The sequence below is a fragment of the Columba livia genome, chromosome 6 (assembly GCF_036013475.1).
Source record: "Columba livia isolate bColLiv1 breed racing homer chromosome 6, bColLiv1.pat.W.v2, whole genome shotgun sequence".
Lineage (NCBI taxonomy): Eukaryota > Metazoa > Chordata > Aves > Columbiformes > Columbidae > Columba > Columba livia.
This window is the reverse complement of record NC_088607.1, coordinates 7005108-7020499: the sequence shown is the minus strand read 5'-3', so window position 1 is coordinate 7020499 and position 15392 is coordinate 7005108. Positions and strand designations below refer to the sequence as shown.

The 15392-nt window shown below is 41.8% G+C and overlaps 2 long non-coding RNA genes across 2 annotated transcripts; one reads left to right on the top strand and one right to left on the bottom strand.

The window, feature by feature from the left end:
- Positions 1-5937: 5937 nt before the first annotated feature.
- LOC135579746 (uncharacterized) lies at positions 5938-9928 on the bottom strand. The gene is made up of 2 exons (XR_010473413.1): positions 8729-9928; positions 5938-6711 (listed from the first exon to the last, which is right to left on the bottom strand). It is a non-coding gene; the product is annotated as an uncharacterized LOC135579746 (long non-coding RNA).
- Positions 6707-12325, top strand: LOC135579744 (uncharacterized). Its single transcript, XR_010473411.1, has 4 exons — positions 6707-7135; positions 7270-7399; positions 11642-11716; positions 12172-12325. It is a non-coding gene; the product is annotated as an uncharacterized LOC135579744 (long non-coding RNA).
- The last annotated feature ends 3067 nt before the right edge of the window (positions 12326-15392 follow it).

The window sequence follows — 15392 nt, the reverse complement described above, 5'->3', positions numbered from 1 at the left end:
AGGGAAGCTTTTCAGGCAAACAGCTGAACGGCAAAGTGAGAAAAGTGTTTCACTGATGAAGGGTGTCACCGATTCCAAAATTATCACATTCACATTAAAGTACAGATGTTAGTGTAATATCACTGCTCCGTATATCAAATGCCAACAAACAAAAACCCATTAAAAGTATTCACTATTCAGTTAAATTCTGGCACAAAAGCCACTGATTTTAGCAATAATAATTTGGCCAGTGCTGAGCACCCCAGCTTTGTTTTTCTTGCTTACAATGTGTAAAAATACAGCCATGGAAACAAAAATGTATTTGACCTTGTGCTGGCAAAAGCCCTTGAACAATCAAGGGGTTTATTTCTTAACTATCTCAACCAACTTTTACTTTACTTGAGAAGCCACTGGATTGTATTTGGCAGTAAGAGGAAATCCTGCCTTGGAAGTGCCACAGTCTTGAGATGAATCAAGTGTTTGTGGCAAATGAAAAAAGGCCCCTTTGCTTTCCTAAATCCTTTCCAAGGTCCCAAAGTTACTCCTCACCCATGAAATGTACACTGCTGTGTATTAAGACCATCTGCTTTACATCTGAAATATCTAAACAACATCACATAAACAAAGCTTGCCATGATAAGCTCAAATCTTTTTTTATCCAAAATTTGTTGGCGATTTAGAATTTGTTTGTGTAGCTGAAATACAAAACACAGCTTTGGAATAGCAATATTTGTAGTATTCCCAGCCTCTGTCAAGATTTCATATGACCTTGCCCCAGATTTCATTCACCTCTCCAGATCTCCGTCTGACCACCAGAAATACCCTTCCTTATACAAAGTAGTTCCTGAAATGAAAGGATTTAGGAAATAAAGTGTTATATGAACATAAATCTTGATTGCCACTAACACAATGTGTTTACCCAAAGAAATCCAAATTCCAGAGTGATGGTTTGGCCTCCGAAGCCAGCCAACCCACTACAAGTACTCAGGAGTCAGATGATTTGCAGAGGAGTGGGGCAATTACACCTGCAAAGTATTGTGCTCACTCCCATGCCTAAATTCCACACACAGGACTATAATTTGCAAGCACAACCGTTTGCATACATTAAGGAATTCTTTTGCGTAAAAGGCCTGCTAGATGCCAAAGTAATGATTTGTGTACAAAACTGCAGTAATCCTACCTGCAAGTCAGACCTTTAGATAAACAAGCTTGACATACAAAGCAACTCTTAAGCTACGAAAATCTGCATTAGAGGAACATATGTTCTCACGAAATGTGTAACTGATGAAAATGATTCACATCACAAGACACAACACCTCACAAATTTTTCCTATAAAATTTAAGTCATTAATTAGAAGCAAGGCATATTATTATTTTGCAGCAGAATCAGGAAAAAAAGTGAGACTTCAACATTCATCTGATCGGTCATATTTTATCTTCATTTACTCACAAGCCATGTATTACCTGTGATGTCTCTTTCATTTTAGGAATAGGTGGGCACTGGATTGCCCACTGATTGCCCAACTGGATTGCCATAAACTCCCTGGAAAGAAGTCATCCTCAAGTTAACACCAATCTTACAGAATAATCTCATCTATCCATAACACACTGAGTTTTTGGTATGCAGATAAGCCCATGGGTTTTTATAATTTGTATTTTATTCTTCACTGAAAGATAGCCAGCCTTTGGCAATTTGGACCATCAGTTGTGTCCACATAGAAAGTAAATGCTCTCATCTGAATATCTTACTGTATCACAAACTGGTTTGCTTCTGCAGGTTAGTGCAAGCAATTAGTAGGAACCCCACGTCTCACAGAAACCTACTCAATTCTCTCCAGCAAGAGGATGGTTTGGGAGATAAATACAGCTCAGGTGTCATTTAGGCAGTGAAGTAAATTGCACATTGCTCCAGACTCATCTTTATCCAGACCAAAGTCTAGAAAAAGAAACATTTGAAGTTTTGCAAAGTTTCAGTAGTCCATGGTGTCGGCTCAGTGGTCCAACTCAAGCACAAAAGGGCAAAATTAAGCTATCTGTGAGGAGTTAGAATTCAGCATCTATGGAAAGCATGCTGCAGAACTCTCTGTAGGAAATGTTTTCTGCTTTCAAGTTAGTGGAGATTCCCTCAGAAAATGGAAAAAATAGCACAGGAACAGTGTTCAACCAAATCCTCAGCTTTTCTAAAAGGCCAATTTTAACAATACTGGACCTTGTTAACTGGGAACACAGTAAACAACATTTGAACATTTTTTTAATGTCACCAATGTCTTAGACATTAGGAATACCTTCAAGAAAACAGCACTCAAGCTAAAAAAAAAGGGAAAATTCTTATGTCTCAAGAAAAACAAGGAGCTTCTTCCAGACCTCAGGTTTATGCACTCTCTGGAAGTTGTGCCCATCAGTTTTCAATGGCCTTGGAGCAGTCCAGAATAAAATTTCATCATAGGGACATATGAAACATTTCAGGTAGCTGGAGAGAATAGATGCAGATATCAAGCTCTGACCTAAATTCCAGTCAATCAAATAGATGCCAGATCAGGTACTTAATAAGTATGTTTTATCTTATTAGACAGAAATAATTTTTATAAATAAAGTCATGAGAAAACAAAGAAACAAACAAAAACAACAACGAACTGTTCATGATCTTACTTGTATTCATTTAATTTTAAGCCGTAGTATTTTACTAAAAGTGTATGTTTGCCCCAGAAAATATCAACAGGTTTGCCTAATAGCATCAAGCCAGATATTCTGTGTTTTGTAAACTCATCAGGATATGGCTGTGCTGCCATTCAGATCACATAGCAGCTATGCATTATACATGCAAGACTAGTGGCACCAAGCAGCTCTTTTTCTAATTAATACAAATCAGAGCAAATTGTTAGGAGGAGGGAAATCGACTAAAAATGAGAGAAAAGGAGATTTCCGCACAATTGCCTATTGCAACATGAATACCCAGCTCATCTGCATAATATTAATGATACGAAATATGCAAACAGATGTTTCTCTCATTAAATGCTGTATGCAAATAACACTAGGAGGAGTGGTAATGTTGTTTCAGGGTTGAGAGATCACGGGGGGTAATTAAAGGTTAATCCAGTTTTCAGTTCACAGACTGTAAGACATGAGTGGTTGTGAAGAAAAATTGTCGCTTAACCTTCAATTCATTACCCACAGCACATGAATGTCTCTTCTAAAATAACAAAAACATATATGTATTTATCTGCACTCTAGTGCCAAGGTATGATGCATATCATTAGAGAAGAAGAGAAATTATTTGTTGCTATGAATGCTATTAAGTTGGTGCCGGAATGCATTAATTAGGGAAAGCAGAATTTGATCACAAGTTCTTAGACCACAATCTAAATGCTGTAATCTCACTAAACATATTTCAATTGCTGAGATGTTGTCAAATGTTAATAGGAAACCACGCAAAGCACTTGTGGAACAAGCCCCTTAAAATAATTAAAAGTGTAGTGTTTGAGATTCTGCATGAGTTTTGCCGTAAGCCCCATGAGCTGGATGGTACCATCAGCAGCAGGCTGCCAGCCATCACTATTGCTCAGAGTATCCTGCTGGGCAGATTGAGAGCAGTAAACATTTTAGCACTTAGATCTGAGTTCAACACGTCAGATGAGACATTCCCACTCCTTGCTCATAGGAGAAAATAAAGTGATAAGTGTCTGCGCTGCAGTCGAGCCATGTTCTTCAGCAGCAAGGTTTTGTGCGGAGGGAAAGGCAAGGCCAGTGCAAACTACAGTGGCCACAGGTGGGAAGAAATAGAAAGAAGCAAAGAAATACCTTGATTTGTGCAACCCTCTCTATATAATATCTGGGTGAAAATCGATGTGAGCCTGGGATAATGAGAGTGAGAAATCAGAGAGGAGATGGCAACTGGCTCCGTTTGGCCTTGGATCCCAGGTTCAAAATATTCTTTGCTTCTGTGACTGCATGGCACCTTCGGATATTTTGGTGTTTTACTTAAAAATCTGCTTCCGGAAGTCTTGCAAATTATTTCCTTTCGATATGGAACAAGAACAAGGACTTACGTGTGTCTCTCCCGTGTGTCTCTCACCATCTGTCTGTCCCCACCGTCACTCTCACTCCTCCCCCAGTAACACACACCATGAGACCTTCCATCTGTGCCTCACCAATTCTTTCGGTTTGAAAACCACTTTCCTTCCCTTCTGGCCTCTCAGGTTCCCATTTGTGCAGTACATCGCTTTTGAGTCTCACACTCAAAGAACTATCACCACACCAGCCCAGACTCAAACTGTACTTCTAGTTTGCAAAGCTGAATAGCTCAGATTTGGCCCAATAGCTTTCAAACAGCACTGAGTATGATATACCCTCAATGTAAGCTGTTTGAGCTCTAGATTTTCATTATGGAATTCAGTTTTTAAACTTCTTGTTAATTGAGGATACCAAAGAAGAGACATTTAAAGTGTATTATGAGAGACAAAAATCATCGAACTTCTATATCTTTGTCTGCATTCATGTGGCATCCTGTGGCATAAACTCTGCTTCATAAAAATTCCCCTTTTCAATGATTTTCACAGCTATTTACAGCCTGCTTCCATTTGAAAAAAGGTCTCATATCTAGGAAAAAAAAAAAGCCAGTGAAAATACCACTTTTTCTGAAGTCGTACACTGCAGAAGGATTTCCCTATATTTTATTTTGTCTTGAATGGCTGCAGTGAAATAGACATGTTATTTTCCTTGTCTTCAGTGTGCAAGAGAGCCCTACCTACCCCCTGGATAGTCCACTTTGTAAGATTACTATATTTAGCTAACTGCAAATTTTAAGGCAACACAGGGGTCATCGACAGCACCACAGCAAAGATTTTTAAATACCAAAGGCTCCACTCGCTCCATTATACCTCATCCAGCAAAGGAGCTTTGTGAGGCGCACAGCAGAAACAATGCACTGGGGGAAACTTACCTTTGGCTGCCTACAGCTGCACATCCTCTCCTGTGGTCACCTCCCCAGCAGCTGCTGCTGCTTCTGAGGGGCTGCATGAACAGCTGAGGATCATTGTCTCGTTAGAGAACACCCTCGGGCACAGTCGGTTCTGTGTCACCCTGGGTAAGGGGAGTGCAGGGCAGGATGCAGCATCATGGTGGCCAGCAGGTGCAGGAGTTTCCAGGGCGCTGTTGCAGGTTGATAGCACTGACGCAGCCACCAGCCTTTCACTTCCATCACTGCAGCACTAAGGTGGCTTCTAAGGCTTCCCCTCATTCCTCATCCAGCACTAGAGCTGGGAGAAACAATTCAGACTGGGAATCTCCCAGTCACTTATTTCCAGACCCCATCACAAAAGGGGACTGACAAAATCTCATCTCTGGCTTATTGCCCCCAAACCCTTACTCTGCAAGCAGGTGATGATTTAAAGTTGTACCTGTGAAGTCTGAGCGAGTTCTAATAAATGCCACCTGATTGCTATTTCAGCAGATTACAAGCACCCCCTTAAAATGTCACCATACATTTACAGGGAGAACCATACAACAAAAATCAGCCATAATTTTTTTCCTTATCGTGGTCAAAATGTACTTTCAGGGCAAGTGTATACAGGTAACCGTGCAAGCAAATTGGGCTCTTGAGGATTTGGTCCAAAGCTCACAAAAAGATAAGAAAAAGGCTGACACGTCTAGTGGGTAAATGGATGCATGCAAACACAAACTTCTCAGGGGTGCAACCCCAGAGGTGGGTGCACGCGGGTCCCGACGGCTGGAAACACATCCCTGCATCCCTTTACCTGGGAGAACATTCGGCTGAAGGACATAAGCCCCGGGATTTTAGCATACACAAAGAGAATAAATAGGTATTAAAAATCTATTTATCACGAGCAGAGTATTGAACGTCTAATTGCTGCAGTTTGTTAGAGGAACAAAAAGATCTTCCCTGGCTTCAGCCATATCCAAGGGGATTAATTTGTCACTCTTCAAAAACAACTCATTGGAGGAATACCCTCTTTGATTCTTTATTTTCACATTAATTAGGAGAAATAAGTACACTAGATATACTTGGTACTTAAAAAATTAGGAAAAATCAATCTCCCACGCATCTCAAGAGGCCATCGAAGTTCTGGCTGTGCGGGGTGGGAGCCTCCAAAGCCAGTATCCCGTTAGCGGGACAGCCCTGCCACGCCGGGCCGGAGTAGGGAACCGTCCCTGGAGGGACCCGGAGCCTCCGGCCGGACGCTTGCGGGGAAGGTCCGGGGACGATGGGGACGGTCTGGGGATGATGGGGACGGTCAGAGGGCGCGGCCGCCGCCCGCCCCTCCCGGCACCGCCGCCTCAGCGCCCGCGGCCGCGCGCCCCCTCTGGCTCGCGCCGGGAACCGCAACGGTCGCGCCCAACCGTCGCCCCCAACGGCCGCCTGCCCGCAACGGGCGCCGCTCGCCGGGCCAGGGCGGGCCGCGGGCACCGGCTCCGCCTGCCCCGTCCCCTCCAGCACAGGCAGTGCCGCCCCATCTCACCTGCAATGGCCTCCCTGCCGACCATGAGTCACCAGCAGGCGCCTGTCCAGAAGGTGGGGGGGCTGCAGGAGCCATGCGAAGCCGCCGGTGGGGCCCCGCTGGTCTCTTCGCCTTCTTTTAAGGCGCGTTTTATGTGCACAGGCAGCGCATACTCCATGTGGTACCTCCCAGGCTGTTCCTCATGCCCCTGTCTCTTGTGGCGGCTTTGCTGTTGTCAGCCAAGTTTTCCTGAGTTACCATAGTGGAGGAGCTACCTCTAGGAGCAAAGAAAAAAAAAAAGTGTTTTGTGCTGAAATATATCATGAAAGTCAATTTCATCCTTATTAAATCAAGCCACCAAAAGATGCAGTGACTGAAAACTTCTCCAGAGAATAATTCTGCCACACCTGAACCAAACTATTTTGTCTGTCGTTGGTTTCAAATGGGATCCCCCTCGATGGACATCTCCGAGTCGCCCTTGTCCACAGCGTCTCTCCCTTGATGGCACTGTCTCCATCAGTGGGACCATTCACCTGCAGCCAGCCAGGACCCCTGCGCAGGGGAGAAGGCCAGTGGAGCCGGGGGATGCTGGATTTCCAGCCAGTTATTGTGGGCTAGGAGTGCTGACATCTCCACCTTTCATCGTGCCCTTCAACCGCATGGCTTGGGAGGTGGCAGCCTTTATTGCCTGCTTGTTTAAGGTAATTACTACATGTATTTCCTCCCTGCTGCTTCTGCTGAAGCAGAAAAAGCTTCAGCCTTCATTTCACTATAGATAGTAAAGAAAAAAAAATCTGGTTTATAAACACCACCTTTTCTGTACTTTCAAATGCAGGTTGTGGGGTGAGAGTCGGGAGAATGGTCCCTGTTTTGCAAGCAAGCAAATAACAGTGAAGTTGCTGGAGGGAAATCTCTTGTCGAGTCTCCCTGAGCTGGAGGGACGCAGAGCACTCATTGTTCACTTGGTAATAAACAACAAACCTTTAAACATACCCGTCTGTCCCCACCACTCACTATCCTATAGGACATTAAAAAAAAAAAGGCAGCTCAATTGAGTTTAAAGAGTGAATTTAATTTCAGAGAGGGTGAGAATTTGTGACTTTAAAAATACACTTAATGTTAATTAAAATCTGTGCAACCCGAAGAGATACATGGCACTGTTCTTCACAGAGGGATGAAGTCAGTCTGATTAGCAAGTGGTTTATTACCATGTTAAAATATGCTTTTTGATTTTTAAAATTCAGTGCTTGGTACTGATGGAAAACAATTGGTTTTGCTCCATATAGCAACGAAGGTTTGACTTTAAAATACAAATAATAACCCCTATGATACCCTAAAAAAAATACTCATTTATATTTTACAGGGAAATCTTAAAAATAAGACTTCTTTTTTAAGTACATTATGGAGGAAAACGTATAAGCAATATGGAAATTCTCCATTTAAAATCTACCTCGCAGTCAGCAGTATGTTGATTTGAAATGCTTTGCCTTGCTAACTGTTCCCCTCCTCCTAATAAGCACTGCATCCAATTTGTATGTTATTCTGATGAAATGGTTTAAGCAAGAGAAAATGAGTAGTTTGAAAAATAAAGGAAAGTTCTACAGAAGAAATGAAGTGCTATCATTGAAATCTTTATTTATGTGAAAAGAAAGGGCTAAAACATTACCTCAGAATTCAAGATTACAACATCAGTAGGATATAAAGTAAATCCATTCTAGTAGTGAAACATCAGAAACCATAATCCTTTTTCAAAGACCTTTTGTTATTTTAATGTCTGACAAATTATGCTTTTTTAAAAGAAGAAAAACACTTAGATTTAAGAGGTTTCTTTTACTTCAGTAAAAGTAGTTTCTCTATTTAAAAGTTTTAATTTTCTGTAACGAATAGTATTTACTATGCTGGCTAAGTATTAACACAAGAGTAAGGTTATTTTAGCCTCAATAGGACCGAGTACAAAGTTGCTACCAAAGACTTTTGCATCAAGTTGTTATGGCAACTTAGAACTCTAAAAAGTATTAAGTTTTAGCAGAGGGTTTTGTTTTGTTAATTTGGTTGCTTTTCCCTCAAGTTTTGAAGTTAAGTGTTATAAAAATATTACATCATTATCATTCAAATGGCAGGAGGTCTCAGAACATATTTTAAACTTGTTTATGTTGCGAGACATTCCGGGCTGATGTCCAAGAACCCCCATCCCTGCCTTTAGGGGGAACCCCCCTGACCTCAGTATGAGCACAAGAGTCATTCCACAGTGTTCCTAAGAAACAAGGACAAAAAGAAGCAAACTACGTGTTTACCTCCAATGTACTAAAGGAGAAGCAGGATGGATCAGGGATGGAAGAAGAGACTTTTCTGTTGTGCATCCAGCACCTCTGTTTCATGTATTCATGTTGAAAAGCATCAGGAATAGGATCCTTATCGGTATTCTGCAGTCTTGACACCACATGAAGAACTGGAGGAGTGAAATAAGCTCCTGAGAGCTCTGCAACCAAAGGGCAGGTTTTGGCTGGTGCAGACGTGGCAGGAAATTGCTGCAAGAAGTCTATTTTGAGGTCCACCTGAGGTAGGGAGGATAAAGAATTATGGGCTTACACACCCATAATGGAGAAGAGCTCAGGGTCAACAATTGTCACAAGCCTTTTGCAACAGCCCTCCTGGAATTCCCCCAGTGCTGCAAGTTCCAGCTGTGGAGGCCCTTGGTTCCCTAAACCTACACGTACTGTACAGCACACCTCTCCCATCTCCAAACACTCTGTGAGCTACAGCTTCATCCTGACCCCAGCGCTTGTCCCACCTGATCAGTTTGGGCAGGGGAGCACTAGAGCTCAGCCCAAACGAGAAGGAACAGTCGGTCATGGAAATGAGCAGGGTGTGCTGGGCTGACTTCCCCAGCAGCCTCATGGGTGTGGGGCCAAATATCTCTGCTGGCTTCATCTCAGCCTTGGTTTGGGAGCTTGAATGTGTGTGGTAGAAGAGGGAAAAATAAGAGAGTAAATGAACCGTGTCTCTCATAAAATGGGGTCCTTTTTTCCATATTGACAAATTTTCAGATTTTTTTTTTAATGAACCTGGCAACTGTGAGGAGATTGTGTCGTTTTTAATCAGAATTTTAGCGTACTGTTTTTCCTCACTAGGTCTCAACTCTTTCCTCTCCTAGTAGCCTCTTTTTAAATAGAAAGATGAATGGAAATAAACTGGGGAAAAAAAATCTGTAATTATTTTGACATTTAAAACAACATTTTCTTTCTTTTGCAGAAAGGGATCAATCCACTAAATATCTACATTGTAGTCATTTTCCTAGAAGGCAAACAAAACAAGAAGCCTTGTTTACCAAATTCTGCCAAAGACTTCTTGCATGAACTTGGGCGAATCATTTAATTTGCCAGTTTCTCAGTGCACTGTTTGTACAATGAGAACAATACCACTTCCTTTTTCTCATCCTTTGTCTTGTTTACTGAGATAGTCACTACTCCAGGGAGTACACAATCTCTAATTATGAACAACTAGCATAATAACACCCTGATCTCTAGGACCTACCGCAATACAAAGAACCAATAATCATCACAAGTCTTCTCTTCTGATCCGTGGTCTGCAAGAGCTGTGAATACTAACACATGCTGGAAAGTTCTGTTTAATTTTATGTCTTTGAAAGAAAATAAAAGCCTATTTTTCCCATTGCTGGCATTTATAAAGGCTTATACTTTCTAGGAAGCTTCTGCCTTTACATGTCTTCCTTCTCCTTTCGAAACAGAAATAAAAGTCTCACTAAATAAAATAAAGATTATGAATGGCCAGCCTTTCCCTTCCTACCAGTTACCATCACTCGGGAACACGCAGCAAGGGATGTCTACGTTATCATTTAGTTGCACAGAGATCTGCCAGCTGCTGGCCATATGCTTAATCCTAAAAGGAATTATCTATATTCTGTGTTGCCTGTACATGTCTGATTCCCTGTTTATGTATTTTTACTTGATTATGGCATATTATAAATCCAGCTAGCTTAACTTTTATGGTTAGAATCCAAATCCTCCAGTTTTTGCGGGTGGTTTCTTATTCAAATGAAATTCCACTGCCATTGTGGAAAATTCACACAGCAACAAATGGGATGAAAACTGTAAGATTTCTTACAAATGTATCCAAAACTAAACCAAAAGTATATGGAATTTAATTTACAGTGACATCCCTTTTTTAGAGTTTGTTTTTTAATGATCTGATAGCACTTCCTAGCAGACAGAATTTTCCATCAGCTTCCATGGCCCGGACCAGAACCTCTGTCCACCCAGTGACTCGTATGGTTTCCACCACAGACATCTTTGGCCACCCGAGCCCCCGCAAGGGTGGGATCATCTTCTTTCACTCCCTCACCACCCCATACATGAGGGGAGTGTGAAGCAGGGAATGATGAAGTGAATTGCTCACAGTCAGAGGAAACAGCCGACCTGGGAATTGAGTTCCAGTTGCTCAACTCTCTAGCAGGAGCCAAACCACAGACTATTGTTTGCTATGGCAGCCTGTGGACATCTCCAAATATTTGAAGTCAGACTTTATGAGCGGTCTCGCTATGCACATACCCATGTTAAAATGATACAACACTGTATGAAACCAAGGCAGGCTTTTATACTTCTAGGCCATGGTAAATCTTTACCACAAAAGCATTCTAAAGTGCCTTTTACATATCAGGCTTACTTTTCAGAACACAGGAACATATCCCTCGGGGATGCAGATTGTTTCCTTAGGATTCAACTTAAACATTCCCATGTGGTAAAATGAAGTAGGAGGATCCAGTGAAAGGAGCTCTCACTTCTCATTTAATTTACTACCTAATACTCAGCAGCCTAAGATTTATAAGACACTACAGAACTGTCTACATGTTTCCCCTTGTGGCAGATAGCAGATAACTGTTAATAGACTTGCTTAGAAAGTTTATTTAAAGGAAGAACTTAACTGTATTATTTTTCATGGAGGTGTGAACATTGCTTAAGGAGCTTAAGTCTTCATGTATAAGAATTATCAGATAGGTTCATGAGGATGCTAATATGCATTAATATGAAACTCCAAAACCAGCTTTCACTGGTGTATGTAGATAGGGCTATTTTGTAAATAATGCCCTTTCTGATATTGCAGAGTTCTGGGATTGCTGAATATATTACTATTTCCAAGTATAATGATATTAACCCATAATACACACCCTCTCTATCCTCTTTTTACAGTTCCTGTAAAATCAACAGCAAGACCACTCCTGCAGAATCCGGTCTGCTCCACCGCTGCACCTGACTCCTGCCCCGGTAAGATTCTGTCCACCCTTCTAGACAGGACCATGCAACCATTGTGGGAAAGAGAAGGTGCTGGAGGGGTTCCAAAACAATTCTCATTTTCACTAGTCAGATGTACCCACGTACTTTCAAACACTGCCCTGGTCCTAACTTAAATCTGTGCTGCTTCCTGGAAGGACAACAGCAAGGAGCTCCTTGGGTGAGGTGGGTCACTTAGGTTTCTGCACACTGCAGCAGAGGTGTCTGACCCCTTTCCCTGCAGGGAGCAACCTCAGCATCTTCAGCCTTCCCTAAGAGGGGAAAGGTGCACACACAATACTGCTCAGCACCTCCCAGGATTTAACCTGCACCACACATGCTGTGCAGTGATGAAAACATGCTTAAAGAAGCATATATTACATTATGTCCAGCTTAAGAGAAATATTTTAATGGAATAAAGAGCCATACATTTTCTTTTTTTGGTTTAGATGTAAGCTTCACCTCCTGGTATTTACAACCTAAAGCCCTCCAATATTGCGTTAGTTAATAGGATCCAGACAATGAAGCTGACTACAGGGAAAAGCAAGAGACTGTTCTACTTTCACCAGTGAAAGAGAAGAAAAGACCCAGCTTGATAAATGGTGAGAAGTATATTAGATGTTAAAAAATATTTCATTTTTAATAATCCTAGGTGTCACTGACAACCCAGGTAAAAAGCAAAGTTCATTTCTTCAAAATATATTTAATCAGACACTATGCCTTTAATTAAGCAGCAATTTAGATTTTCCTCTCCTCCACATACAAAGCTTTAATGAAACATGAAAGCCACAAAAGAAATTTATGTGTGTTTCATGGCAAGGCGTGAGGAGTGATTTTCTGTTTAAATTCACAGACAGTAGCTATACAAATAACATTTAATATTTGTCGGAAGTATTATCTGCCTTTTTCCCTCACAGCATTACATTACTAAGGTAATAAGTACATGAGAATACATGATTTCCTGGCTACTGTGTTGAATATGCACCTTTAAACAAAGTTAGACTTGGGAATTTACCCATATCTTAAAATGCTAATCTAACACTAATTAAAAGGCCAGTGAATACGCTTTGATGGATTCTAGTTCATAGAATATGACAAATGAATTCAGATGGCATGCACGACTGCAGCAGAATTACAATACTGGAGCTGCAGCGAGCCGGGGAAGCCAGGCAAGCCGTTCCCTGCACTGGTATGGGGGCAACAGGGAGGGAGAGCTGGAGCTTGCCTTGGCTTCGGCAGGTGCTGCCATCCTCTCCAGGTGTGGCTAGCCACAGTCTTTGTTTCTCATTTCACAGCTGCTTTCCAGGCCATGCCAAAGCAAAAATTTGGCTTCTTCTGCATGCCAGCCACCCTCCCTGTAATATATACACCTCCCTGCTATTTATTGTGCGATGTTGAGTTCTTCAGAAAGGACAACAGCCACCCTGGGGAAGAAAAGCTAATTTGTAGCATTTCTCCCACAAAACCAGGTCATTTTCACAGGCTTCTTCCACTCAACCCCCAAGTATATCTATTCTTAAAGAAGCATAAAGAGATCAGATAAATATTTATAAATGAGATTCTATGTCCAGTATCTCCTGCAAATGACTCTGTCTTGATGCTCTTAGAATCAGGAAAAAATTCAAACCCAGCTTCTTATACAACTTGGACATATGCCCTGTGAGCTCCAGTGCATGCCTCTTTTGAACTGACTGCAGCCCTCTTTAGAGGTACTTCTTGTATGATGATATGCAAGAATTTAACTGAATTGCTTATATACCTTGACCTTCTTTCTTCCCACATGAGGAAAGCAAAAATTTAATTCATGCTAATTAACAAGTTCGGCTAAAAAAAAAAATATCATATTTTCAGAAGTAGTCTTCTTAGATCTCGTTCTAAAAAGATTTAGTTCCATGTGCCATTACTTACCTGCCTATGTAAAACAAACTCTGTCCTTCTTTCTAACACAGATTTTTATACAAATCATGGCAGAATTCACCATGTTTCTTTATCCCTTTGGTCCCAGAGTATTTTCAGTCAGAGTGAGTTGAGAGTTTGGACATTGGTTAGAGCCGCAGTATTCTCACAGATAATCCTGCAGCCCGTGGAGGCTCCTCCACAGAGTCCTTCATGGGATCAACCACCTCCTGCACACCTGCATGAGGTCTTATTCCTTTTCCCTCTCCTTCAGCAGTGACAAAGGAAAGCTGTTCCCCTCTGCAGCATTGGGCACTGCAAAGATCAGATTTCTATTAATTATCTGGCCTGAACGTAGCAGCAAACACAGCAAATAACTTAGCTACAAGCAGATAACACAAGCAGGGGGATAAAGAATGAAAATATTCTTTTTTTCCTGATTAGAAGAGCGAGAACATCACAGCTGTATCCCCTAAAGCATTCAGGTATTGCAATACTGAGAGGTTGAGCCTGGATGCACTAGGTTGCTTTGGACAGGGACACCCTCTCCATGTGGTCGTGCCCGCGCTCCCCACCCACAATGGCTTTAAGGAGGACCTGACAGCTGAACTGTTGAGGAAACAGCTTGAGATTATACATATAAACCTAAAACCAGGCACTTCTCTCAGACCAGAGAGGAGGTCCTTCCTTGGTGGGGTTCTCCCTAGAGGTAGCACTTGAACTTTGCACATCCCAGCTGTGAAAAGAGGGCCAGAAAGTGACCAGCCTCTCCCCAGGGACTAGCTTTTTACCAAAGTAGCCATCTGAGCAGTTAAAGATTTTAATTTGATTATTTCTATCCAATTTGGAATAGAGTCTAAAGGACACCCTTCTCACAGCTGAGGAAATATTTCAGCCACTGAGACACCAGGTATCCTGGGGTTGACTGCTCCTCCCTAAAAGTGTCATGTCGGTTTGTATAAATAATTAAATTTTCACTGGATCAAAAAGAGAGTGCCTGTACTTAGGGGTTAATGCACAAGTTCATTCTCAGCCTCTCTGTGAGGCAGTGTCAAAGTTGGAGTGGTTTTAAATATACCCTCTGGCAAAACCAGAAACTGCAGCTGAGCAGTGTCTTTCAAAAGATCAGTAGTATTTTAACAGTGGGCTCTGGGATGGCTCTGCATCTTTAAAAATCTGGCTCAGAGCAATTTTTCCAGGGTCTCACAGTGAAATGGTGCCAGTGCTGGATATTGAACTATGATCTTCTAAGGAATGTCTATCCAGATTTTTGCAAACGAGGCTTAGGGACTCTCAGAAGATTTAACAGAGTGGACACAGAACTGTGCTTCTAGAGCTGCGCAAATTTGGGACTGGAGCTGCCTGGTTCCTGGCCAGTTCAGATTGAGGACAGGATGATCCTAGTCTGTCCTGAAAAAGACCATTGAAAAATATCCAGAGTCACAATCCATACCTTAAAAACAAGATGAGACTGTCCTTTCAAGGGGGTGGGGGAGAGAGTTTTTTCAGATTATTCTTTTTCCTTTGTGAGGGTGTATCTTATGAGCAAAGCTGAATTTGTAGATGAAGAAAATTCTCCCTCTCACAAGTTCCCCTTGATCTTACTATCACAAACTCTATATACACCCCTAATATGTTCCTTGACTGCCACTTCTATGTTCCCCTGCTCTTCGATCAGAGATAAATATACCAAAGACAGCATGATGCCTGTTATCTAAAAAGATTCAGGTAGAGCAAGTATCATAGCACAATCAGGGTACTTGAAAACTGTATT